This window comes from Aristolochia californica, unplaced genomic scaffold (assembly GCF_029961685.1).
Source record: "Aristolochia californica isolate CCGP_79_NKW_82.1479 unplaced genomic scaffold, dmAriCali1.0.hap1 SCAF_3, whole genome shotgun sequence".
Lineage (NCBI taxonomy): Eukaryota > Viridiplantae > Streptophyta > Magnoliopsida > Piperales > Aristolochiaceae > Aristolochia > Aristolochia californica.
The window spans coordinates 15,182,219-15,202,796 of record NW_027181992.1 but is presented as its reverse complement, the minus strand read 5'-3'; the positions used below and the strand labels follow the sequence as shown (position 1 = coordinate 15,202,796).

At 38.9% G+C, this 20,578-nt stretch overlaps 1 pseudogene; it reads right to left on the bottom strand.

Moving 5' to 3' along the window:
• Positions 1–1,496: 1,496 nt before the first annotated feature.
• LOC137959389 (calnexin homolog) lies at positions 1,497–5,450 on the bottom strand (annotated as a pseudogene).
• Between the last annotated feature and the right edge of the window lie 15,128 nt (positions 5,451–20,578).

The following is a 20,578-nucleotide window of genomic DNA, read 5'->3' as shown; positions in this document are numbered from 1 at the left end:
TTCGGTGAGTTGACTAACTGATAAAATATTTAAAGGGAAGGTAGGAACAAAAAAGATATCAGTGAGCGGAAGTATGGTGTAACAGAAGTGGATCTTTTCCTTTGAACTTTAGTTTGGGAGCCATTAGCTATGGTAACATATTTATGTGAAGGACACAGAGAAACTAAGTGTAATAAATATTTGTTACCTGTAAGATGCTCGGAGGCTCCGAAGTTAATTATCTTGGATGAAGAAGAGGCAGATAGCAAACATGAAGTGGTGGTGGCAGCGGTAGTTGAGGAAGTGCTTCAAGTAGAACCCATCATTGTTCTCATTTTCTGGAAAATCTCATTCTCTTCATCAATCAATGTTTCTTTGATGGAAGTGTTGTAGACTGATCTTCTTTTGTTTCACTCACTAAGGCTTGGTTAGCCTTACTCTCGACTGGTTTGCCAGTGGTTTTTTAACATCTTTCTCTTGGGTAGTCTGGGATACAACAGTAGGAGCAATCTTTCAAATGGAAGCATTGGTCTCTAGTGTGGCCAAATTTCCCACAATAAGTGTGTTCCCTTCCATATGTTCTGTCAAACTCATTCCTTCCACCTCTTCCTCAGCCTCCTCTAAAATTTCTGCCTCAGCCTTGGCCTTGGTTAGATGATGATCCCCTATGTCAAGAGTACATAGCAGAGGATACTTCGGTTTTAGAGGAAGAGGTGTCTGGAATATGGAGAAGTGTGTCACGTACATCATCAAAGGTGGGAACCGTGGAAGAGCTAAGAAGTTGACTCTTAGAAACTTCAAGATACGGTTTGATGTTAGCAAGGCATATGGCTGTGACTAAGGCTTCTTTTTGTTTGTTTTGGACAGAGACATCCATGGAGGTAGGCTGGGCAATTTTCCACTCTTGAAGAAGACCTCTAAACTGAGCCAAATATGTTTGGATATTGTCTCCTTGTTTTGTGGTAAGCATTCTGTTACAAGTCCCGGATCTGACACATGGATTCGTAGGGATTCGTAGGGGAAAAGAAGAGAAAGATGAAGATCAAGCCAAGGGAGGCTTGAAAACCCTAGAACTCGTCAAGGAGAGCTCCCACCCTGTTTAACCTAAAATCAATGTTTGTCTTTCTCATTACTCTTACCCCTTAAATAGGATTTTCCCTTACAAGGTTTAAGATAAAATATTACAAAAATACCACTATAATTGAAATATTCCAAAAATACCCCTGTGGCCTAAAATTGAAATAAAATAATGTAAATTAAAAAAATAGTTTAAAAATTAATGTTATTGCATGCATAACATTACAACCCCCTGGAAGAACGAGCTTGTCCTCAAGCTCGAAAGTAGGGTCTGTATGCCAACATCGCCATCCATTCGCAAGTGTCAATCGCGGTATTTGTGTCGGTCCTCTGGACTACCAAACTAGAGCATCCAACTAGATAAGCAATTTTTTTTTTTTTTTAACATTTAGAGTTCATAACTAACTCTCCTCAAAATTTCGGATCTCCCACTTGGAGTTTTATTTGTCCATTCTAGACCTCCTTAGTCGTGGGGCAACAACTGTTAAGTACCTAGCCAATACTACCCAAAAGACCGGCCTGTTAGGTGCGGAAGACATAGGTCATCAACCCTTAGCCCAGGACCACCAGGGCCCCAGGGTGTCCCATAACACCCAGTGCCCCCCCCCCCCCCCCCCCCCCCCGTAGGTGTCCCATAACACCTTAGGTTGGGTGTGACGCCCATAACATTACACCCGATCGACGCCTACGATGGCCCACTCAAGGTTGCCCACTCATCCACGGCTGCCCACTCTTCCACTGTGGCCCACTAGGACTTAATACCTATCGCCCCTTCCGTGTGGTCGCACCTTTCCGTGTGGTCGCTCCTTTTCGCAAGCGCGCCTCCGTGGGGAATCGAACCCGCGACCGAGGGTTGGCTCTGATACCAAATGTTAAGCACCTAGCCAATACTACCCAAAAGACCGGCCTGTTAGGAGCGAAAGACATAGGTACTCAACCCTTACCCCAGGACCACCAGGGCCCCAAGGTGTCCCATAACACCCTGGGTTGGCTGTAACGCCCATAACAACAACATCTTCCTTCTCATTTTCATCTTCCTTGTCACCACTAGTTCCTTGTTTGTCATCGTCAACTTCAGAGCATTTCTTTTCCTTGGGCGGTACTTGAACATGAGTTCGTTTCTTTCCACCAAAGATAACCCTAAAAATGATTGTTACAAGGACAACAACCACGGAGACCAGAATGCCAATAGTAAGGTTAGGCTGGCTCCCTTCCTTCTCAATGACATCAATGATCTTGAACTTTTATGCTGCTAAGAAAGGAATATCTGCAATCCGGTAGAGCACATCAAAGACCTTCTTATGAACACCAGAAAGTCCACCAGATGCTACAACTTCCTCTTCTTACTGTGTTTCCTTCTCCGATTCCAACTTAGGCTCCCATGCAGTCACCCTGATAGATGCTACAGTCACCTCATCCCAAACTATTAAAATATTGCCAAAAAGTACCCCATCATGCATCATCCATATCTCAATTCCAATAGTTGCAATGGGCTCAAAGTCAGGTTTATAAAACTCGAAGTACTCAAGGTTAGGAATCTGCCTTGGCTTCCAGATACCCTTATGGTTAGGGTTATCAATCAATGATGCATGCCAGTTACCCTTGTAAATCGGGTTTCTCTTCATAGGTCTACTTCGGGCTTCTTAGCTTCAGGGCCGTCAATCTCCTCTGGTTCACCATCCAACCATCCGTCTGGCTTCTCTGCCTCCTCATCTTCAAATTCAATTGGATCTTCATCCCAAGCATCGGGCTTTATAGCTTTAGGATCTGAAATCTTAGCTCTCTCATCCCCTTCCTCAGGTGTCTTATCATCTGGATCTTGTATTGTCTTAGGTGGGATAAGTGGAGGCTCAAAATCAGCAGCATATAGAAAATTGATCTTTTTCTTTCCCTCCCCATCCACCAGAATCCACAATTCATTGTCAAGTTTCAGTATTGCAATGTAAACATGGGATAGCTTATCAGATGGAATAGAAGAAGGAAATTTAAGGTGATATTCAACAAAATCCCCAGTCTTTGGATTCCTATGCTTGAGGATGAAATGCACCTTGTTATTGGACCCACATTTATCGAGTCCCAACATGATGGTGTAGGAAGATTCATTGTCAAACTCGTTGGGTTTCCATCCCGAGGCAACATGAATGCTATCCAATTTGCCTATCTCTCTTCCGATCGTATATACATTCAACAGACCATTCCCATCATTAATAACAGGAATACCCGCTATTGATGCAACTCTTCTGGCAGCATCACTATCAAAGTGCCTCATGACAATTATATCAGTGTATCCATCAACATTTCGTATGGTAGCTTCAAGTGTTTCTTCTTTTGTAGCTGTAGAAAATTTTCGTGCTTCTTCTGTTGTCAAAACTTCAACCCCTGATTTCACCTCAATAATAGAATAAACCGGCAAACTTTCACCATTTGCAATGTCATCTTTGCATTCTAACTCAACACAAAGATTGCCAAATTCAATTTCAGGTCCAGCTGCAGATTTGACATCTTCAACAGAACTAGACTTTATTTCTTCAATCTCAACTGACTCACTTCTAATAGCGAAACATGCAGCACTAATTCACCTTTCCTAGCATACCCATTAGTAGTTGCAGCACGAATAGCATAATCATTTACAACGAATGCATCCATAGCATTAGATACAACACTCATGCATACTTCTGCATTCTCAAAATGAACAAACCCAAAACATTGGGATTTCCCATCTCCTTCTCTCATTACTACATCGCTTGTAATGTTTCCATATGCGCCAAATATTGTCATCAAATCTTCACCCCTGTCCTGTGACCTAAAAATAAAATAAAATAATGTAAATAAAATAAAATCAGTTAAAACATTAACGTTATTGCGTGCATAACAAATTCTTTGGAGAATATCGTATGACCTGTGTTACTTTCGAAGCTTAAATTCAACTTAGTACATGTCTCCCAAATTTATTTAGCCGTGTCAAGATGAATAACATTGTTGGAGACATGTTATTCCATGCTGTTAATAAGCCAACTAATCACCAAAGTATTATTCTTCAACCACTTGTTATAGAAAATATCATCTTCATCAATAGGTGGTCCACAAGTGATGAGGTTACCATGGAGGTCTTTTGTTATAAGAAATTGGCAAACCGATGTGGACCGGCTCATAAAATTTGATACCCCTCGCAAGGGTACAACAGTAATCTTGAGGATATCACTCTTGTGACCCATGTATTCTTCAGCCATAATTGACAATTCACTTTAAAAAATTCTCCAATCAACTACTAGTAAAAAACCCAAGTATAGGTTTTTAACCAAATCGGTTAATGGAGAGAATTTAGCATAAAAGCTAAAAGATCAAATTTCTGATTTTTTTTGAATAATCACTCATAAGAGACTCAATACCATTCTTCTTTATCAGGGAATCTCGTTCCCATAGAGTTATAACTCTTTATGCAAAAATTTCCACATAAAATGGTCTTGATCAACAAAATTTTCAAACTAACAAAAACTACCTTGATAACTTCTTCTAATCCAGGAAGAAAATATTTTTTACAACTCATAAGATAAATACATGCATAAAAAGATCTCTAAACCATCCTTTTAATATCCAAAAACCAATAGCATAATTCAATAATATCATAAATATAAATAAACTTTTCTCATGAGCTTCATCTTGCTTCATGAAGAGCCTTCTATGATCATATCTTCTTAGAGCATTCCTTTGACTTGGGGATCCTAAATTGGTTGCTCTGATACCATGTTGAATTTATGACCTTATGAATAATATCTTGTGCAAGGAGAGAGAGAGAAAAAAAGAGAAAAGGAAAAGAGGGCTCTCGGGTAGAGAGAGGAGAAGAATAAAAGACTAAAGAGAGGAGAGGGATTTCTTTCACGTGAATGAGAGAAGAGGAGAGCTTGATTGAATGCCTCAAACAAGACCCCCTATTTATACTATTTCCAACACATAATTAGGGAAACTCTGTAATCAATTAATATTCCTACTTTCCTTATAATACATTAATCTAAGGAAGATAAATCAATCATATAAATCAAGGAAGATATGCAAGTCTTTCCAACTCATGTTGGGAAAGATACCAGTTCGTCATGTCTATGTGGGTCCCACTTGATCCTCAATCTTTCAATGTATTCTAGCTCATTCCAGCTCATGTGATGACTCCTCTTGGCTGATGTCCTCATGGTGGGTCCCATCATAGTTGCACGTCATGGTGGGTCTCACATTGTAATAAGTCCTGCCTGAGGAAGCCAGGGGGAGACAGTGACAAGACAATCCTGAGTGGAGGAGTGGCAAGCCGAAGGTGGGGCGATGGGGCATACAACACTCAGGATGCTCGAGGCACCACTTGGGAATCTCGAAGACTCCATCCACTCCACTCTTGAAGGTGTCATTGTTGAGAACTATTCATGAGGAAGATTGACTCTATTAGAAGAGGATCATGAATTTTTTATAAAGTTTAAAAGTATGATGGCTCCTCCCCAAAGCAACACAATCGACACAATTGCTAAGTTGTTGTGGAGCCTAATAAACACCTTTCTCTCATGCTCTAGCAATTCACCTTGGATCATGTTAAGTTGTGTAGCCTAATAAACGCCTTACGTTGAGTTAGTACGCGGATATATTTACTGTTGTTTCATTAAGGGCAATTTGGGGATTTCACACATGTAAAGCGGTTGCCCTAGTTTTCTCTTTATAATTGGGGGAGACACTATTTGGGTTTAATCATTCATTATCAGAGAAGGATCTTGAGTTACAGCTCGAGACATGTTAGAGAAAAACACCAATAAGTGTGTGCAATTTCTCCTGTAAATTATTTCATCTTTAAAGTGGATTACTACAACGGCAGAAGACATAACATAGTCTCACCTTGAGGCGAACCTGTATAAATATTACTGTCATTTTTTGTACTTGCTTGTTTTCTTTCTTCTGCATTTATTATTATTGCTCTTGTTAGTTTGGAATTAGGGCGTCTAATTCCTACAAGTGGTATCAAAACTTTGGTTTGTGATTGAGAGCAATGGTTGGCAAAGAAGGATCAACACCTGGAATCAACAAGTTTGATGGTATGGTTTTTGAGTTCTAGAGAATGCAGATTGAATATTATCTATAAAGTAAAAAGCTTCACTCACCACTTTTGGATATGAAACCAAAAGGTATGAAAGATGATGAGTGGAATTTCCTTGATAGACTGGTGTTGGGAGTAGTCCTGTTAACACTGTCAAAGAATGTCGCTCATAACGTGGCATCGGAGAAAACCACAACGGGGATGATGAAGATTTTGTCTGATATGTATGATAAGCCTTATAAAAATAATAAGGTACATTTCATGAAAAAATTCTTCAATTTAAAGATGATAGAAAATACATCAGTGGCAACACATTTGAATGAATTTAGCACGATTGTCAATCAATTGACCTCCGGTCAAACAAAATTTGATGATGAGGTTCATGCTTTAATTCTTTTGGCGTCTCAGTCAAATTTTTGGGAGCCTATGTGGGTTGCGGTCAACAAATTTTTAGGTAACGAGAAGTTGGTTTTTGATGATGTTCGGGATACCATTCTTGCAGAGGAAATTCGTAGAAAGGACTCTGGAGAATCGTCGACATCTAATTCATCCCTCAATGTCAATACTATTGAATTTATGGAAAAGAGAAATACTTCATTGACTTTATTAACTTATCATAATCAGAGTACATGAATCTCTATTTATAATAGAGAAAGTTGTAGAATCCAATTACAATAAAACTACCTTTGTCCCAATTACACCCAAACTCTAACACTAAAAGATAAGTTCTAACATAATTAAATAACTCAATGTAGATAAAAGACAAACATAACTCAAACTAAAACTCTTCTTGGACGTGACCATAAGATAAAGATACTTTTGTGAGTCTTTGATCTTCCAACTGATGTGATAAGGATGCCAGCTGATGGTAATCATTGTGGGTCCTACTTATGAGCTTGGGCCCATCTTATGGGCCTTCTTTGGTCGTGTGGCCCATCTTATAATACTCTTAGATATGTGGACCTTTTTTGGTTGTGTGGGCTTCGGACCTATCTTCCAACACTCCCCCTCAAGCTGGGGGTGAGAGAACATCAAGAACTCCCAGCTTGCTACAAATGATGTATATAATTTTATTTTTTTGTATAAAATGGCAGTCCTCCAATCTTCCAACACTCCTCCTCATGCTGGTGCTCTCGTCCTTGAGACCCAGCTTGCCAATTCAGGGGGGTATAACATAGATGCAATAATAAGTTCCTCCGTCATGGTTTCCCAACTGTGATAATTTTTTTACAGGCCCCATCATGGTTTCCCAACCGTGATATTTTTTGATAGGGTATTGATGTGACATTTAATTACGTCGGCTTTTATACCTCACAAGCGTACGAATCGTTCATGTAATCTAGCGGTAAGCGAGGGTCATATCCACAGGGAGGACTGAATTTTGGGTATTCTTCAATCAACTAGCCTAACCAAATATGATTAATTAATCTGAACTAAACACTGATTATATCCTAAATTATCAAGTAATGATCTAATTAACTACTTGCACAACAGGCAACATCAACTCTGGATTTTACCGTCGTTAGTGACTCTCTCGAGCGCCATGTAACCACGAGTCAGGATTATCAATCCTTGCGTCTAGCCCCTCTCGGGCACCTAGAGTTAATGACAGAGATTAGATTACAATAGAATGCATAAAATCAATTTCCTATTGTGATGATGCAAAAATTACAAAATAGGGTAGATGTGTAATTCAGGTTTCCTATTCAATTCACTTAAAAATTTAATCCAAACATTCCCACAACAAATCATTCTCTTAATTTAAATCATGGATAAGAGATTGGATTTAAGATTCCAGAATCCTACCTAAATTATAATCCTGCTCTAACTAGCTAATTACTCAAAAATTCGAAAAACAAATATTCAATAAACATCAATTCTCAAATAAAATTTAATAAGCATTCAAAACCTAAGTTCAAACTATAGGAAACTAATTAAATTATAAAATGACGGATTACTTCCCTTCGTCTTCCTTTTGCTCGGGCAGCAATTTCGTTCTCACGGTTGCTACGATTTCCAGAAATTGAGGGCTTCGGATTACAAGAGTGAGCGGTCGGTGGTGGAGACGACGCCGGCAAAGAAGAATAGAAATCCACCAAGGGATGTGGTGTGGCGAAAGATGGAATGGAGCCAAAATCCTTTGACCGGCTCTCTAGAGTCTTGGTTAGAAGTGCGGAATCGACACTGGAGGGTGGTCGGAATCTGGAATCGGCGCAGGAGGAGCCCTCTCGGGTCTCCTCTCGGATTGGCGAGCAGAAAACGACAGTGTCAAACTCGCCATGATGGAGACTCTCTCTAGGTCTCCTCGGGTTTGTTCTCAGTTGCCGGACGGCGGTGGACGAAGGTGGCACGTGGCCGACTGCGGCTGGAGGGAGCGCTCTCGGGTCTTCCCTTCGACCGGTTGGTGGTATCTTGAGTGACTCTCTCGAGCTCCCTATTTCTCCTCCCCCCTCCTCCTCGGGTCTCAAATCGATTTTCCCTTAAAATTCACCTACCCCTTTCACTAATGGAATTTATGTAAATATCTCCTTCTCCACACAAAATTCTCCTGAAATTCCATAATTGAATCCATAAAAATCATTAAAAGCAATGAAATATAATTCGGGAGAGAAAAATTTGCAATATGAGTAGTGATTAATGCCAAATTCAATAAATGGACATTTCATTTGAAAATCGATAAATAACCACCTATAACACAATTATAAGGGCTATTCTATTTTAATTAACCTAGTTCTCATGTCATAATTTGGCATCTATCACACCCCTAAACCTATGTCTTTGCTAGTCCCTAGCAACACAACAACGGAACCAAAATTAAGCCTAGGAAAACAAAATGCCACTTTCGTAGGGAACACTATTGCATTTAGCGTATGCAACAAGCCGTTAAACCCCTACTTTACTGTAATGGATGAGTTGTGTCTTGTGAGGGTTTGCATGGAATTTACCCACAAAATTCATCTAAATCAACAATATAAAAAGAAAAGTGAAGAAAATCTACTCCTCATTAGCATATGACTATAACACTTAGTATCGTAAAATGTCTGAAAATCCTTTGAAACCCTGCTCAATTTGAAAACCTGTGTAAAATATAACACATTATCAATCCAAATACACTCATTGTTACTCCACCTGAACCAATGTGACCCATAAGCAATTACTTCAACAAAACAAAGAGGCAACAGATAACAATAAAATCCTGGTCACATCACGATTAAGAGAGAATAGTTGAGTAAGAATGTTGTCTGAAAATCTCACAAAAGAAGTATATATATTTCAACCTAAAACTTCTTTCAACTTACAATTCATCATCAAAGTTAAGAAAACTCATTGCTTCCAGATTTAAACTCATTTTTCGCTGAATACTTTTGTTATTACCACCATTTTGTATTCGTCCTCATTGCACATGCACTTATTTTTTAAGTAACCAACTGTTCCGGTGCATGTCCTTGGGTTTGCCCAGGCTGTTTATGAGGTTATATGCCTTTTGTAAGCAAGAACATTTCCATTTGCATTCATACATTACAACAAAGAATTTCATTGAGATATAAAAAAGAATAAGATCAAATAGGCATACAAGACTATTCAGACTAACATAGATCAACACTAGATTTACATGTTCTCTTTTGCAACTAAGTTCCAAGTCTAATGCAATAGTAAGGTATCCCACTGAATTCTCATGGATCACAACAAATGATATCAAAATTCTAATAAGCATATTCTACACAGTTTTACAAAAAAATTTGAGACACATTTGAACAACTTATTTTAACTCTACTAAAGTTAACCACATACTAAGAGGAGTAATTTGAAAACCACGAACAAAAATCAAAAGAAAATCATTGCTAAGACATAAAAGAGCCATTTTCCCCCCAAACCTAAACCTGACATTGTCCTCAATGGGGAAAAATTAAGACACTAGAACGACTACAAAAAGGAATAACAGCTAAAGAATAATAACACTCATGGAAACCACATGCTCCATTGGCAACACAAGGAGTAAAGCAAAGCCAAAACGGTGTAAGGAAAAGAGATATCAACAAACACCCCCAAACCAACTAACAATCACAAAAATCAACATAAGCAAGAATGAATAAGCCAAAAATAAAAATTGTAATGTACAAAGGGATAGAAATGTGGTATTGCCCACAATGTGCTAAGTTTATAGTCTTAAGCAAGACTTTGAAGCAGTCAAGATGAGTGGATGGGTTCTTCCAAGAGAATCACCATCACCTCCTCCGGTGTTGGGACATTCTCAAGATATGGTTTGAGCCTCTAACCGTTAACTTTGAAGACCGACCCATCTCCGTGATTGCGGATCTCAACAACGCCATGAGGAAACACCTGTGTAACCTCAAATGGACCTGACCACCTGGATCTCAGATTCCCTGGAAACAAATTCAATCTTGAGTTATGAAGTAAAACATTCTGCTCAATAGTAAAAGACTTGCAAAAAAAGATTTATGATGTAAAAACTTTGTTCGCTCCTTATACAGTTTGGCATTCTCATAAGCATCGTGACGTATCTCCTCCAACTCATTCAATTGCAATTTCCTCTCCTCACCTGCTTGAGCCAAATCAAAATTCAAAGCCTTAATGGCCCAATAAGTTCTATGCTCAAACTCAACAGGTAGATGACATGCTTTGCGGACCACTAGGCGAAATGGAGTCATCCCAATAGGAGTCTTATAAGCGGTTTTATAGGCCCATAAAGCATCGTCCAATCGAGTGGACCAATCTTTCCTATCAAAGCGAACCGACTTCTCCAAAATCCGTTTGATATCCCTATTAGAGATTTCCACAAGTTTGCGGGTGGTACGGAGTAGTCACCCGATGAATGATGGAGTATTTATTCAACAAGCTCTCAAATGCTCTGTTACAAAAATGAGATCCCCCATCACTGATGATCGCTCTCGGGGTACCAAACCGATTAAAGATGTTTTCTTTTAAAAACTTTACCACCACTTTGTGATCATTTGTATTACATGCAATAGCTTCAATCCATCTAGCGACATATTCAACAGCAACAAGGATGTATTGATAGACAAACGAGACAGGAAAAGGACCCATGAAGTCAATACCCCACACATCAACTAATTCAACAATAAGAATTGGGTTAAGAGGCATCATGTTCTTCCTAGACAAACAACCAGTCCATTGGCATCTATCACACACATGACAAAACTCATGGGCATCTCTAAATAATGAAGGCCAATAGAAACCACATTGTAAGACTTTAGCCGCGGTCTTTCTAGCATCAAAATGTCTACCACATGCGTGGGAATGAAAAAATTCAAGATTGTTGGCAAAGTCTTGCTCAGGTACACAATGCCTAATGACTTGGTCTGGACACACCTTGAACAAATAAGGGTCGTCCCAAAATTTTTTTTTGACTTGGGAAAAGAATTTCAACCGATCTTGTTTACTCCAATAATCATGAATCTTACGAGTTACAAGATAGTTGACTATGTCAGCAAACCAAGGTAACTGGGATACTTGGAGAAGTTGTTCATCAGGGAAGGAATCATTTAAAGGAAGGGATCATTCCTGAGGTGCTACACAGATCCTAGATATATGATCATCAACAACATTCTCACAACCCTTCAAGGTCAAATTCTTGAAATTTCAAGATCCATCTAATCAAGCGAGGTTTAGTGTCCTTGATGGATAATAAGTACTTCAAAGCAGAATGATCAGTGAACACTATAACCTTTGACCCTAACAGATATGATATGAATTTGTTCACGGCAAAAACAACAGCTAGCAACTCCTTCTCAGTGGTAGTGTAATTCAATTGAGCATCATGAAGAGTGCGGCTAGCATACTGAATGACATAGGGAATTTTATCTGCCTTTTGCCCCAAAATAGCCCCCAATGCATAATCAGAGGCACCACACATCAAATCAAAAGGCAAAGACCAAGTAGGAGGTTGGACAATGGGTGCAGTGGACAAACATTTCTTCAGTGTCCAAAAACATGAATACATGCATTATCAAAGGTAAAAACAACATCTTGAGCAAGCAAATTCGTCAAAGGACTAGAAATTTTGCTAAAGTCCTTAATGAAGAGCCTATATAACCCAACATGGCCAAGGAAAGAATGCACCCCCTTCACAGAACTAGGTGGTGACATATTGGCAATTAGATCAACCTTGGCTTTGTCCACTTCTATACCCCGCTCAGACACTAAATGTCCTAAAACAATTCCTTCTTTTACCATGAAGTGGTATTTCTCCCAATTCAAGACTAAATTGGACTTAATGCAACGGGTCATTACGAGTGAAAGATTGTGCAGAAATGTCTCAAAGCTAGAGCCAAACATAGAAAAGTCATCCATAAAGACCTCTAAAAAGTCGCCAATCATGTCAGAAAAGATACTCATCATGCACCGTTGGAAAGTGGTGGGCACATTGCATAAACCAAAAGGCATGCGTCTGTAAGCAAAGGTGCCAAACAGACACGTGAATGTGGTCTTTTCCTGGTCTTCTAGAGCAATGGGAATTTGATTGTAGCTAGAGTATCCATCTAAGAAGCAATAAAAACTGTGGCCGGCCAATCACTCTAGCATCTGATCAATGAAAGGAAGTGGGAACTGATCCTTCCTAGTGGCGGAATTATGTTTTCTATAGTCAATGTAAACACGCCACTTGGTGGTAGTTCTTGTGGGAATCAAGTCACCACTCTCATTTTTCATTTCGTTATCCCCCCTTTCTTAGGGACAACTTGAATTGGACTCACCCAGGTGCTATCAAAAATAGGGTAAATGATGCCAGACACAAGCAACTTGACGACTTCTTCTCTCACAACCTCCTGCATATGGGGATTTAACCTACGTTGCATCTCACATGAGGCTTTAGTCCCCTCCTCCAAATGAATATGATGCATGCATATGGAGGGGCTAATCCCTTTTAAGTCATCAAGAGTCCACCCCCAATGCATCTATGTGTGCTTGTAAAACTTCAGTCAATTGTTCCTCCTGCTCAGTACTCAAATTAGAGGCAATAATGACTGGCAAGGAGTTCATGGGCCCCAAGAACACATACTTAAATGTGGGAGGAAGTGGCTTAAGATCTAGCTTGGGAGTTTCAAGAGGTTTGTCCAAGTCAAGATGAAGATCCTACGGATGATCAGTTGTGACAACCTCATAAGCTTCGTCCAACAGAGGTACAAAACTGAGTAAAGAGTCAACCTCTCAGAAATATGCTTCCTCATCAAAATAGTCCATGTCTAAAGATGTTATGTAAGACTCATAAGATTCAAGAGTGGATTCGTTATCAAGCATAACAATCTCTATCTTAAATGTAGGACTCAGATCATCAGACTCAAGTGGATGGTGTCCGACATTAAACACATTCAATGTGACCTTAAAATTTCCAAAAGACAACTGCAACTCACCACTTTTACAATGAATGATAACATTAGATGTGGCTAAGAAGGGACGTCCTAGGATGACAGGAATTTGGTTGGTCACATTGACTACTGGTTCTGTATCAAGAACAATGAAATCAGTCGGGAACAAAAATTTGTCCACTTTTATCAAAACATCTTCAACTATTCCTCATGGTATCTTGACTGAACGGTCAGCTAGTTGAAGTGTGATGGGGGTAGGCTTCAATTCCCCCAAACCTAATTACTGGTACATAGAGAAAGGAAGAAAATTCACACTTGCCCCTAAGTCAAGAAGAGCTCTCTAGATGGTGTGTTCACCAATGACACATGAAATTGTGGGGGCATCCAGGATCTTTAACTTTAGGAGGATTGTTGTGCTTCAGAATTGAGCTTACATTTTCAGTAAGAAAGACCTTTTTTGTTAACATGTTGTTTTCTCTTCTGTGTACAAAGGTCTTTCAAAAATTGGGCATAAGCAGGGACTTGCTCATAACATCAAGAAGTGGACTGTTAATGTGAGCCTTACTAAACAGTTCCACCGTTTCATGCATCCTATCTCCTTTCCTAGGTGGGCCCGATAATCTCTATGGATAAGGAGCTGGTGGGACTTGGTTAGGGATCTGCCTGGCTGTTGGTGGAGAACTTGGAGGTTCTTCACTCAATGATGTGTCCCCATTGTCATCCTTTGAATCCTTAGACTTAGTGGTCCCTACCCCATTATCCAACTCACGACCACTGCTAAGGGTGGTTATGGCTTTGGCTTGCTCATGGTGGGGATTGGAACTCGACCCACTCGCATGTGTGCTTTTGGGGTTAGGAATGGTTTGACTCGGGAGTCTATTTTGTGCATGTTCACTCATGTGGCTGACCAATTGACTCACTTGCATTTCAAGTTTAGCAATGGAGGACTGTGTATTCTGCATGAACAATTGAAGTGTATCCTCAAGTGAAGGTTTTTGTGGAATTAATGGCTATTGAGTGAACAGTGGGCATAGAGCTTGGGGTTGAATAAACCCTGAAGGACCCCAATCTGTGGGCCCTTGGACCATGAGAAATTTGGGTGCCTAGCCCAATCTGGATTATATGTTTCCAAAAAAGGCTCGTTCCAATTTGGTCTATGAAAATTCTGGACTGCATTCAAGTCCTCAATGAGCGGCGCCCATGCATAAAAACACAAAAAGAAACAAAACTAACTATCAAATTATGCTAATAAACTAACAACTGAAAATACGAACTAACTAGAAGAAATAAAAATAACTCCACACAAAATCATCAAGATAAAACAAAAAAGATAAAATTATGAAAGCAGAAAAATAAATCTAACCTGAGACCATGGAGAACAAAGAAATACACTTAATACGTGCCTCCGTGGCAACGGCGCCAAAAACTTGATGTGACATTTAATTACGTCGGCTTTTATACCTCGCATGCGTACGAATCGTTCATATAATCTAGCGGTAAGTGAGGGTCATATCCACAGGGAGGACTGAATTTTGTGTATTCTTCAGTCAACTAGCCTAACCAAATATGATGAATTAATCTGAACTAAACACTGATTATATCCTAAATTATCAAGCAATGATCTAATTAACTACTTGCAGAACAGGAAACATCAACTCTAGAATTTACTGTGATTCGTGCCTCTCTCAAGCGCTATGTAACCACGAGTCCGGATTCTCAATCCTTGCATCTATCCCCTCTCAGACACCTAGAATTAATGACAGAGATTGGATTACAATAGAATGCATAGAATCAATTTCTTATTGTGATGATGCTAAAATTACAAAATAGGGTAGACGTATAATTCAGGTTTCCTATTCAATTCACTTAAAACTTTAATCCAAACATTCCCACAACAAATCATTCTCTTAATTTAAATCATGGATAAGAGATTGGATTTAAGATTCTAGAATCCAACCTAAATCATAATCCTGCCCTAACTAGCTAATTACTCAAAAATTCAGAAAACAAATATTCAATAAACATCAATTCTCAAATAAAATTTAATAAGCATTCAAAACCTAAGTTCAAACTATAGGAAACTAATTAAATTATAAAATGACAGATTACTCCCCTTCTTCTTCCTTTCGCTAGGGCAGCAATTTCGTTCTCACGGTTGCTGCGATTTCCAGAAATTGAGGGCTTCGGATTGCAAGAGCGAGTGGCCGAAGGTGGAGACGACGCCGGTGAAGAAGAATAGAAATCCACCAAGGGAGGTGGTGCAGCGAAAGATGGAATGGAGCCAAAATCCTTTGACCGGCTCTCTCGAGTCCTGGTCAGAAGTGCGGAATCGACACCGGAGGGTGGTCGGAATCTTGAATCAGCGCAGGAGGAGCCCTCTCGGGGCACCTCTCGGTCTGGCGAGTAGAAAACGGCAGTGTTGAACTCGCCACGATGGAGACTCTCTCAAGGTCTCCTCGGGTCTGTTCTCGGTTGCCAGACATCAGTGGATGAAGGTGGCACGCGGCGGACGACAGCTGGAGGGAGCCCTCTCGGGTCTTCCCTTCGATCTGTCTGCGGTAGCTTGAGAGACTCTCTCAAGTTCCCTCTTTCTCCTCCCCCCTCCTCCTCAGGTCTCAAATCGATTTTCCCTTAAAATTCATCTACCCCTTTCACTAATGGTATTTCTGTAAATATCTCCTTCTCCACACAAAATTCTCCTGAAACTCCACAATTAAATCCATAAAAATCATTAAAAGCTATGACATAAACCCTAAAACCAATGAAATATAATTCAGGAGAGAAAAATATGCAATATAAGTAGTGATTAATGCCAAATTCAATAAATGCACGTTTCATTTGACAACCGATAAATAACCACCTATAACACAATGACAAGGGCTATTCTATTTTAATTAACCTAGTTCTCATGTCAGAATTTGGCATCTATCAGGTATCCTCCGTCTTGGTTTCCCAATCGCTATATTTTTTTACGGGGTAAAATAAATGATGATATGAGGCCACCTCGTCTTCAATAATAATGTCCCCAAAGAGAATAATAGATGCAGCTGAATATAACACGACCATCTTCCAACACATATAACATGAACCAAAATAATAAACCTTGTAGGAGGACCCATGAAATAATCATAATCCAATATAAATATTTTTTTCTTAGATGCAGAAGCTTCATCTTTTGTGCTCCCCTTGTCTTGAATAGTTTGGTCACATAAACTCATCCACAATATATGGAATAAAATACCTCTTTTTTGTACTTCTCCCCCTCAAGCTGGGAGGTAATGGCAGTGATCCCAACTTGAACCAAATATTACAGATGTAGCAATGAGCCCAAATAACAGAGATGTATAAATAATCCCTCAAACTAGGTAGAAGTGAGATATTTTCCTGATATATCAACTGTTATGCACGCAATAACATTATTATTTTAGTGTTTTCTTTAATTTACTTTATTTTATTTCAGATTTAGGTCATAGGGGTATTTTTGGAATATTTTATTGTAAACCCTAACAGGGTGAACCCTATTTAAGGGGTAAGAGTAATGAGAAATGGAGAAGCATTGAAGTATTAAGAATTAGGTTAAATTTAGCGTAAAGAGGCTTAGATTTCTCCTCAACGAGCTCTAGGGTTTTCAAACTTCCTTTTTGCTTGATCTTTCGTTTTCGTTCCCCATGTCTTGCTACTACCCCTACGGTAATGCCTGGAAGACCCGTAACCCGTGGCAGATTGCAGATCCTCCCAAAGAATCCATGTGTCAGATCCGGGACCGTAACAACAACTAAAAAAGGGACGCAAAACAATTGGCATAAATTCAGAATTTTCAATACAATAGAATACCAACATGACCTTTGACTCTTCCAATGTGAATATTTCTTTAAATATAGATCAGATTGACATGGAATTTTCTCCTTATTAAAGTAGACTTAAATACCTTTCAATCAAGTATAATTTAAATTCAAAAAATATAATTATCAGAAGATAAAAAATCTGATATATTTCGGTCTCTGTCATTTGGCTGAACTAAGTATTGTTTCTCATGTTTTTCTTGAATGACCATTGACTCTTCCAAGATCAATATATCCTTATAAAAAACTCATACAGAGAATTGGTTGAATAGGTAAGAAAATAGAATTATGTATCTTTCTTTTAATATATATAATTATCCATATAAAGTCTCTTTCTTGATAGCATAAAATACCTCGGAAGTTGAGGCTTTCTGCTGCCGCTCGAACCTCTTTTTCAATCTGACCTTTTGCTACTTCAAATATCGATTTCTCTTTGTAGATAACTCAGATAAAAAAATTGTTGAATAGGTAGAAGAATATACTTATAGATATTTCTTTTGAAATATATTTATCCATATAAAGTCTAGTTCTTGATAGCAAAAAATACCTCAGAATAAGAAGATTGCTGCTGCTACTCGAACCTTTTTGCAATCTGAACTGCAGTCATTAATATCGATATCGATATCTCTCTGTAGATAACTCAGATTGAAAGAAATAGTTTTTATTTTGAAAGTTGACTCAAATATATTTCCATCAATTTATAATTTGCAATATGAAAAACTCTGTATGGAGGAAAAAAATGCAAAGCAAACTATGGGTATAGGGACTGAAAAAAAAAATTACGAACCTAGACATAGGGTTTAGGGTTTAGAGAAAAGGATCACATTACCTCTGTGGTTTGATCACGTCAACTCACATAACCCACTCTGATACAATGTTTAATTTATGGAAAAGATAAATACTTCATTGACTTCATTAACTTATCATAATTGGAGTATATAAACCTCTATTTATAATAGAGGAAGGTAGTAGAGTCCAATTATAATAAAACTACCTTTGTCCCAATTACACCCAAAATCTAACACTTAAAGATAAGTCCTAACATAATTAAATAACTCAATATAGATCGAAGACAAACATAACTCAAACTAAAACTCTTCTTGGATGTGACCATAAGATAAAGATACTTTTATGAGTCCTTGATCTTCCAACTGATGTGATATGGATGCCAGCTCATGGTAGTTATTGTGGGTCCTACTTATGTGCTTGGGCCCATCTTGTGGGCCTTCTTTGGTCATGTGGCCCATATTATAATACTCTTAGATATGTGGGCCTTCCTTGGGCATGTGGGCTTGGGCCCTATCTTCCAACAAATACCAGGGGCAGGAACTTCGATAGGAATTCCAACAACGACAATTGTAGAGGGAAGTCAAGGAATGGAAGAAGCAAGTCCAAATTCGGAAGGAATGTGGAGTATTGGAATTGTGGCAAGTCTAGTCACATAAAGAAGAACTGTATAACACTGAAGAATGTTGAAAAGAAAAATGATGTTGCAAATGCAATAATTGAAGAAGTACAAGATGATTTACTCTTGTCGGTTGATAGCCCTATTAACTCTTGGGTGGTACATTTTAGGGGCTTCTTTTCACACCACTGCGCACCGCGAGATCATGGAGAATTATGTTGTTGGAGATCATGGGAAGGTGTATCTTGCTGATGGATATTGTCGGTATTGGTGATGTCAGCTTGAGGATGTCAAATGGGTTAGTATGAAAAACTCACAAGGTGAGACATGTGCCAAAACTGATGCGTAATCTCATCACTGTAGGGCAACTTGATGATGAAGGTCATATTGTGACTTTTAATGGTGCTGGCTAGAAAGTCACAAAAGGAGCCATGGTTGTTGCATGAGGAGTTAAAACGGGAACTCTTTACATCACTTCCAGTTGCAGAGACACGATTGCAATTGTGTTTGTTGTTACTGATTATGATTTGTAGCATTATAGGCTCGATCATATGAGTGACAAGGGAATGAAAGTGCTTCAGTCCAAAGAGAAGCTACTAGGGTTGAAAAGTGTAAACAACAGTTTGTGTGAAAGCTGTATTTTCAACAAGAAGAAAGGGGTTAGTTTTTCTAAGGCTAGAAAGGAGCAAAAAACAACAAAAGTGGAGTCCGTTCACATAGATGTTTAGGGGCCTTCAACTGTTATTTCCCTTGGTGGTTCTAACTACTATGTGACATTTATTGATGATGCAAGCAGAAAGGTATGAGTTTATTTCCTGAAAAATAAATCTGATGTCTTTGATACTTTCAAGAGATGGAGATCAATGGTTGAGAATGAGATAGATTTGAAGATGAAGTGTCTACAGTCAGATAATGGGGGAGAATACATAGGCGATGATTTCAAGTGGTATTGTGCTGATAATGAAATCAAGATGAAGAAGACCATTCTTGCAAAACCTCAATAGAATGGTGTAGTTGAGAGGATGAACAAGACCTTGAACGAGCATGCTAGGAACAAGGTCTGAGGCTATTAGCACTGTTGCCTATTTGATCAACAAAGGTCCTTCAACAACATTGAATTGCAAAATACCAGAAGTGGTTTGGAGCAGCAAAGAGGTAAAACTTTCTTTCTTGAATATATTTGGTTGTGTTTCTTATATTCACATTGATTCTGCTGTTAGAAGTAAACTTGGTGATAAATCTAAGATATGTTTCTTTATTGGCTATGGTGGTACCGAGTTTGGTTATTGCTTCTGGGATGACCAAAGTTGTCAGGTTATCAAGAGCAAGGATGTGATCTTCAATGAATGTGTTCTGTATAAAGACAGGTTGTGAACAAAGTCTGAGAGCACTAGTGATGTAGCCAAGATGTCTTAAGTGATGCAGTTGAGAGATCTTCCAATTATTGGATATGGGGAATATTTCTAGGAAAAACCAGGAAAACATACCCCCAGAAATAAATTAGAACATTCTTGTGACTGAACTCATGAGATCTGCTAGAACAAGTAGACCACCACAGAGGTACTCCCCTGCGATGAATTATATTATGTTGACTGATAAAGGTGAACTAGAGAGTTATGAGGAAGTCGTGCAAGCTGATTGTAGAATTTAGGACTCCTTCATAATGATCTCGATCCAGAGAGGGAGAGGAGAAGGAGAAGAGAAGAAGAGATAAATGAGAGAAAGTTTAGAGATCAACTTCCAAGAGAAGGGAGATGAGAGTTTGGATGAATTTGAGAAGAGAGGAGAGAACTTTATGCTCTACCTCTTAGCCAAGGGCCTTTATTTGTAGTTTTTTTTACAATGCCCTTGGGGCTACAAC